The following is an 8647-nucleotide window of genomic DNA, read 5'->3' on the forward strand; positions in this document are numbered from 1 at the left end:
TTTTGTTGGTTGGTTTATTGTTGTTTCTCTAACAAACTCAGGGCTCTGTGTTTGGATCATCAATGTTAATTACAAATTGCAATGCCTTTTCCACAAGACTCCCTGAGCTCCCTATAGTGTTTGTCTGTGAGTCTCTACATGTGTTCTCATTGGCTGTGGGATGGAGCTTCTCAAGAGTATAGTTTACGCTCATGTCTGGCAACATGATAGAGTGTCATTAATAGTATCAGAGATTGATTCTTGTCCATGGATTGATCTCAAGCCCAGCCAATCATTGATTGGCCAGTCCCTCTGTCTCTACAACATCCTTGTCCCTGCACTTCTTGTTGGTAGAACAAATTTTGAGTTGAAGGTTTTGTGAGTGGGTTGATCCCTTTATTACTACTCTAGAAGTCCTACCTGCCTACAGGAGGTGAACTTTTAAGGCTCCATATCCCCCAGTGCTAGGAGTATTGGCTAGTGTTAATTCTATAAATCTATAAACTCATTGGGGCCTCCCTGCCCTAGCCCTAGCCCTCACTTCCACATCTCAAGTCTCAGCATATCATAAAGATGCCCTCCTCACTGGACATGACCAATTTCTGTTCTCTCTCTCCTGTTTTCCTTTCTCCTGATAACCCTGCACTGTTCTTCTCCCTATCTCTCCTGCAACCTAGGTCCCTCCCTTTATCTACCTCTGATGTCTATTTTTCCCTTCTGAGAAAGATTCAAGCATCCTTCCTTGGGCCCTCCTTGCTATTTTGCCTTCTCTGGGTCTGCGAAATGTAGCATAGTTATCCTGTACTTTATCAACGTATAAGTGTATACATACCATGCATGTCTTTCTGAATCTGGATTACTTCATTCAGGATTTGCCAGCGATGAAACCACCAACCATAGAACAAGCATGAGCTGGACCTAGGCTCCTCCTACATAAGTAGATGTGCAGTTTGGTGTTCCAGCAGGTTCCTCAACAACTGAAATGGGGGCCGTTCCTGTGTCTGTTGTCTGCCTGTAGATCCTGCTCCCGTGACTGGGATGCCTTGTCTGGCCTCAGTGGGAGAGGAAGCAACTAGTTTGGCAGTAACTTATGTACTAGGATTCAATGATATAAAGCAGCCATCCCCTTTCTCAGTGGAGAAGAGGGAAGACAATGGGGGAGGGGCTGTATTGGGTGAGGATTGGTAGAAGAGGGATGGCTGTGATGGGATGTAAAGTGAATAAGTAAATTAATAAAAATTAAAAAAAAATACTTGTAGTTTCAACTTGTTGAGTTTTTATCTTTGAGTATGTAGGGTCTTTTCCTATCTCTTCTACTACATTTGTTCTGAAGGCTATTTTGTCATATATTAAAATGGCTCTACCAGCTTGCTTCCAGGTTCTTTTACTAGAAATATATTTTCCATCCCTTTACTCTGAGGTGAGGTCTACAGTTGATATTAAGGTGTGCTTCTTGGATGTAGCAGATGCTTGATGATCTGGTTTCCACATCTCTTCTGTTGGTCTGGTTTTTTTCTTTTTTTAAACTGAGGAATAGTCTCTTACCATGGGTGTTAAGAGTTAGTAATGATCGGGCATTCAGAGCTTTCTGGGGCTACTGTCTGCTTATCACTGACTGCCTATCATGTTTGTTCTTGGAGCATCTTTGGGGTATATACCCAGGAGTGTAATAGCTGGGTTTTCAGGTGGTACCATGTTCAATTTTCTGAAAATCTACCAAATTGATTTGCAAGTTGGTTGTACCAGCTGACAACACCACCAACAGGGGAGGAGCGTTCCTCTTTCCACATACTTCACAGTATCTGCTGTCTCCTGCGTTTTTATCTTAGCCATTCTAACTGGTGTACGATGGAATCTCAGGGTTATTTTGATTTTCATTTTTCTTTTTTTAACTTTATTTTTCAAAACAAAAATAAATGTACAGATTTTAAAGCATTTTTGCATAAAAGTATACAAACACATTTTTTAAGGTTGTAATTAAGTATTTGTGGGTACCTATACATACACATATGTATATATGTAACAATAATATAGGAAAAGAGGTTATTAATTTGAGGAGATAGGAGAGAAACTGGGAGGGGCTGTAGGAAAAAAAGGGGGTGTGATACAGTTCTATTTTAACTAAAACATATTCTTTTTTTTCTCTTTTTCTTGATCTTCACACAGTCTGTGGGTTGTTTCTGGGGTGTTCAGGGCTTTCTGGGGTTAGTATCCCATTATCATTGACTGAATATTATGTCTGTTCTTTTGTGACTGGGTTATGATATTCTCTAGATGCATCCATTTTCTTGAGAAATTCGTTAGGCCATTGTTTCTGATAGCTGAGTCGAACTCCATTGTGTAAATGTACCACAATTTTTGTATCCATTCATCTACTGAAGGACATCTGGGTTCTTTCCAGCTTCTGGCTATTATAAATAGAGCGATTTGCATTTTTCTGATGATTAGGGATGTTGAGCATTTCTTTAAGTGCTTCTCAGCCATTTGAGGTTTCTCAGCTGATAATTCTTTGATTAGCTCTGCATCCCATTTTAATAGGCTTATTTAATTCTCTATAGTCTAGCTTTCTGAGTTCTTTGTATACATTAAATATTACCCCTCTATCAGATGTAGAATTAAAAGAGATCCTTTCTGAATCTGTAGGCTGCTGTTCTGTCTTTTTAACAGTGCCTTACATAGCTGTGTAATTTTAAGAGGTCCCATTTGTCATTTCTTGATCTCAAAGCATAAGCTATTGGTGTTCTGTTCATTAATTTTTCCCCTGTGCCTATGTGTTCTAAGGTCCTCCCCACTTTTTCTTCTAATGGTTTCAGTGTGCCTGGTTTTATGTGGAGATCATTGATCCACTTGTACTTGAACATTGTACAAAGAAATAGGAAAAGATCGACTTGCATTTTCTGCATGCTGACTGCCAGTTGAACCAACACCATTTGTTGAAAAGGCTGTCCTTCTTCCATTGAAAATTTTTAGCTCCTTTGTCAAAGATCAAGTGAGCATAGGTGTGTGGGTTTATTCTGGGTTCTCAATTCTGTTCCATTGATCTACCTGCCTATCTCTGTACCAATACCATGCTGTTTTTATCACAATTGTTTTGTAATATAGCTTGAGATCAGGGATGGTAATTCCCTCAGAAATGTTTTCATTCTTGAGAATTGATTTCACTATTCTAGGCTTTTTTTTATTCCAGATAAATTTGCAAATTGCTTTCTCCAACTCTATGAAAAATTCAGTTGTTATTTTGATGAGGATTGCATTGAATCTGTAGATTACTTTTGGAAAGATGGCCATTTTTACAATGTTGATCTTGCCAATCCATGAGCATGGGAGTTCTTTCCATAATCTGAGGTCTTCTTCAACTTCCTTCTTCAGAGTCTTAAAGTTCTTGTCATACAGATCCTTCACTTGCTTGGTTAGGGTCATCACAAGTTATTTTATAGTCTTTGTGAATATTATGAAGGGTGTTGATTCCCTAATTTCTTTCTTAGCCTGTTTTTCCATTGCATAAGGGAAGGCTGTTGATTTGTTTGAGTAAATTTTATAGCTAGTCACTTTGCTGATGTTGTTTATTAGTTTTAAAAGTTCTCTGGTAGAATTTTTGTGGTCACTTAAGTACACTATATTATCATCTGCAAATGTGATTTTTTACTTCTTTCTTTCCAATGTGAATTCCTTTGATTTCTTTGTGTTGTCTAATTGCTCTGGCCAGGAATTCCGATACTATATAGGGGAACAATGGGCAACCTTCCATAGTCCCTGATTTTAATGGGATTGTTTAAAGTTTCTCTCCATTTAGTTTGATGTTGGCTACTGGTTTGCTGTATATTGCTTTTACTATTTTAAGGTATGGGCCTAGGACTCTTGATCTTTCCAAGACTTTTATTATGATGGGGTGTTGAATTTTCTAGAATGTTTTCTCAGCATCTAATGAGAGGATCATGTGGTTTTTTTACTTTGAGTTTGTTTATATGATCACATTGATGGATTTCTGAAGGTTGAACTATCTCTGCATCACTGGGATAAAGCCTACTTGTTCATGGTGGAATAACAACAAAAAACTCCCAGCTCCTGGTTTTGTTGTTTCTCTGTATAGTTCTTTTTGTTGTTATTTGATTGATTTCTGCTCTGAGTTTGATTGTTTCCTGCCCTCAACTCCTCTTGTGTTTATCTGCTTTTTTTTTTTTTTTTCGTTCCAGGACTTTCAGCTGTGCTGTTAAGACACTAGTGTATGTTCTCTCCAGTATCTTCTTGGGGACACAAAGAGCTATGAGTTTTCCTCTTAGTGCTGCTTTCATTGCATCCCATACGTTTGGGTATGTAGTGGTGTCATTTCAGTTAAATTATAAAAAATCTTTGATTTCTTTCTTTATTTCATTCTTGACCATGTTATCGTTGACCAGAATATTGTTCAGCTTTTATGTGTATGTGAACTTTTTATTTTTTAATATCATTAAAGACATGCCTTAGTCCATGATGATCTGATAGGATGCATAGGAATATTTTGATCTTCTTGTATCTGTTTTTAACCAACCATATGGTCAGTTTTGGAGAAGGTATTGTGAGATGCTGAGAAGAAAATATATTCTTTTGTTTTTGGATGAGATGTCCTGTGGATGTCTGTTCATTCCAGTTGGCTCATAACCTCTGCTAGTTTTGCTGTGTCTCTCCAGTTTCTGTCTCCAGGATCTGCCCATTGATGAGAGTGAGTGTTGAAGTCTCCCACTATTATTGTGTATAGTATAATATATGCTTTGAGCTTTAATAGGATTTCTTTTATAAATGTGGGTGCCCTGGTATTTGGAACACAGATGTTCAAGATTGAGATTTTATCTTGATAGATTTTCTTGTGATGAGTGAAAAGTGTCCTTCCTTATCTTTTTTGATAACTTTTGGCTGAAAATCTGTGGTTTTTTGATATTAGAATAGCTACTCCAGCTTGTTTCCTGTGCCCATTTGCTTGAATGGTTTTTTCCTCAGCCTTTTACTCTGAGGTAGTGTCTTTGTCTCTGAGATAAGTTTTCTGTATGCAGCAAAATGCTGTATCCTGTTTGCATATCCAGTCTTATAGTCTATGTCTTTTATTGAGGAATTGGGTCCATTTATGTTAACAGATATTAAGGAATAGTGACCGTTGTTTCCTTCTATTTTTGTTGTTAGAGGCAGAATTATGTTTTTGTGTCTTTCTTCTTTTGGTTATTTTCTTGCTTTTCCTAGGGTGTAGTTTCCCTCCTTGTGTTGGGTTTTCCGTCTATTATTTTTTGTAGGGCTAGATTTGTCGTCAGATATTGTATAAATTTAGTTTTGTCCTAGAACATACTGGTCTATCCATCTATTGTAATTAAGAGTTTTGCTGGATATAGTAACCTGGGCTGGCACTTGTGTTCTCTTAGATTATGTATGAAATCTTCTAGTTTTGATAGGTTCTGTTGAGAAGTCTGGTGTAATTCTGATTGTTCTGCCTTTACATGTTATTTGTCCTTTTTTCCTTACCACTTTTAGGATTCTCTTTGTTTTGAATATTCAGTGTTTTGACTGTTACGTGTCCGGAGCAGTTTCTTTTCTGATTCAATTTATTTGTAGTTCTGTAGGCTTCCTGTATGTTCATGGTCATCTTGTTCTTAAGGGCGAGAAAGTTTTCTTTTATAATTTTGTTGAAGATAATTACTGTGCCTTTAATTTGATATTCTTCACACTTTTTTACACCTATTATCTTTAGGTTTGGTCTTATTGTGTCCTGGATCTCCTGCACATTTTGGGTTAGGAGCTTTTTGGTTTTTGCACCTTCTCTCACTGTTTTGTTTATGGTTTCTATGTTGTCTTTGGCCCCTGAGATTCTCTCTTTCGTCTCTTGTAGTCTGTTGGTGATGCTTGCATCTGTGACTCCTGATTTTTTGTTTTGTTTTGTTTGTTTTTCCATTTCCAGGGTTTTCTCTTTTTCGTTTTTCTTCATTGTTTCTATTCTTGCTTTCAATTCCATTATCTGTTTGGTTGTCTTTTCCTGTAATTTTTTGAGTGATTTTTTTTTCTGGTTCTCCTGTAATTGTTTAAGGAGTTATTTATGCACTTTTGGAAGATCTCCATTATCATCATGAAGTATAATTTTAATTCTAAGTTTTTTTTTTGTTTGTTTTTTTTTTGTTTTTTTTTTTTCCTGGTGTGTTTGGCAATCCACTACTTGCTGTGGTGGGAGAGCTGCGTTCTGATGTTGCCATCTTGTCTTGGTTTCCATTGCTTAGGTTCTTTCACTTTCCTCTTGCCATCTTGTTATCTGTGATTATAGGTGATCTTGTTGTCTCTGAGTGGAGCCTGCCTCTCCTCTGGTCTTAGGGCCTGTGGGCATAGGAAGAAAATTGCTTCAAGGTGTTTGGCTCTTTGTAGGCAGGCAGTGAGTTCTGGTTACAATGACTCCATTCTGTCTTGGTGGACTCAGGTGGAGGAGCTCTTGTGAGGCTATTCTAGAATTTCAGCCACATGCAGTCAGGTCCTGAGTCTTGATGGAGGTTGCTCTGCCCTCTTGCTGGGCTGGCAAGGACCATATATGGGAATGCACCACACTAGTTGGCCTCCAGGGGCTCCAGGACAGCCTGGAGGGTATGTAGCAAGCTCTCTGTGGGCTCATTCGGAAGAGCACTTGGCAGTTCCTGGGTCTCAGCAGTTTGCAGGCAGGTACCAAGTCTTGATGGCAGTCCCCCAGCTCTTAGAGTGCTCTGCCTTGCGCTGAGTCTTCTTTCTGCTTAGGATAGAAAGCATTCCTGCTGCTCTTCTGAGCTCCCAGGAACCTGTGCACTGGCGGGTCACCTGTTCCGACGCAAGCGTGCCGGGTCTGGCCTTGGGCTGGAAGTGTGCACCCCTGTTCTGTTCCCCTGCTTGAACCTAAAGATTTCTGGGCAGCCTTTCCCCGGGTAGTTAGTATGTGGGCAGAAGAAGTTGACTCACCCTTCGGCTTAGAGTGGAAAGCGTTACTGCTGGTCTTCCGAGCTCCTAGGGACCTGTTCTTCTCTTTGCCTTCTTATTCTCACTATTGCTGACAAGACTTTTTTTTTTTTTTTTTTTTTTTTTTTTCATTGAAATGGTAGCCTACTTCTTCAGGATTCCAGGATTTGCTTCAGACTGGTTAAGACTTCCAGTCTCGGAGGGGTGGGAGGCGCTGGCCCTCTTGAGGTGCAGAGCTCCTCCAGCGCGTGTGCCGGACTACCTGGTCGTCATGGAGGAGGTCATGGCTGAGGAGCTTGATGAAGAGGAGCAGCTGGTGAGAAGGCATCAGAAGGAGAAGAAGGGGCGGCAAGCTAAAATCCAGGGAATGAAGAATGCTGTTCCCAAAAACGACAAAAAGAGGAGGAAGCAACTCACGGAAGATGTTGCTAAATTGGAGAGAGAAATGGAGCAAAAGCAGAGGAAAGAACTGGAGCAACTGAAGCTGACTTTAAAGGACAGTAAGATAGAGTCTGTTGCTGTTAACATTTCAAACTTGGTAATTGAGAATCAACCACCTCGGATTTCAAAAGCACAAAAGAGACGGGAGAAGAAGGCTGCATTGAAATAGGAGCGGGAAGAGAGGATAGTTGAGGCTGAAATTGAGAACTTATCTGGAGCCAGACATCTCGAGAGTGAAAAACTTGCTCAAATATTGGCAGCCAGAGAATTGGAAATTAAACATATTCCATCTGATGGTCATTGTGTGTTCGGAGCACTTGAGGATCAGCTGAGAGAGCAAGACGGTGCTCTGACTGTGGCTACCCTAAGGAGGCAGACTGCGGAGTACATGCAGAGCCACTCAGATGACTTCCTGCCGTTCTTAACAAACCCCAGTACAGGAGATATGTACACTGCAGAAGAGTTTGGGAAGTACTCTGATGACATTGTGAACACAGCTGCGTGGGGTGGTCAGCTAGAGCTAAGAGCTCTGTCTCACATCTTACAAACACCAATCGAGATACTACAGGCAGACGCTCCTCCTATTATAGTTGGTGAAGGAATCCGTTAGTACTAATATACATGAGGCATGCGTATGGCTTAGGAGAACATTATAATTCTGTTACACGGTTGGTGAACTCAGCTACTGAAAATTGCAGCTAGTTTAAAGAACGTTACACTGTTCTATGGAGTGTGCCAATCTACCAAGAGCTAGATTGTTGTAAATGCTACTGAAAAACACAGCTACCTTCAATGAGTTTTATGAATAAGCTTACTAACAGGCTTTTTAGAAGTGCATTGGACTAACTTTTTAACCAGTGCTCTCAGTGGCATTCTTACAACTTAGTCTATTGAGGGGAATATCATTCATAGCCAAGGTGTTACTCTTCCCACTAGTTTTAGTTCTGCACATTCTGACTTGGAATAAATTTTGTTTTAAATTTTGGCCCCACAGCTTTATGTTCCAAAAGTAAGGATTTCAATTTAATTTTTCTTAAAAGTCTGGAGACTCGGTCTCTGTCATCATAGGAACATACTGTAGTGACAGCAGGTTTACCAATGCTTACAAAGTGCACGATCCGGTGACTTCCGTGTTGCTAGGGTCAGCAGTGTGCCACTTTTTATGCAGTATATCTCTGCTGCTAAGAAGAAACTACTTCAGTAGTTAAGAATTTTTGAATACTTACATGAGAATCAGTATAGTTTAAAGAAATGAAACAATCAGTGGTAAATAGGTATTTATTGTGTCCGCTTTGAA

The 8647-nt window shown here is 39.6% G+C and overlaps 1 pseudogene across 1 annotated transcript; it reads left to right on the top strand.

The window, feature by feature from the left end:
• The first annotated feature begins 7180 nt into the window (after positions 1 to 7180).
• LOC308422451 (deubiquitinase OTUD6B-like) lies at positions 7181 to 8052 on the top strand (annotated as a pseudogene). Its single transcript has one exon. The product of its transcript is annotated as a deubiquitinase OTUD6B-like (transcript).
• The last annotated feature ends 595 nt before the right edge of the window (positions 8053 to 8647 follow it).

Source organism: Micromys minutus (genome assembly GCF_963924665.1).
Source record: "Micromys minutus genome assembly, chromosome: 7".
Lineage (NCBI taxonomy): Eukaryota > Metazoa > Chordata > Mammalia > Rodentia > Muridae > Micromys > Micromys minutus.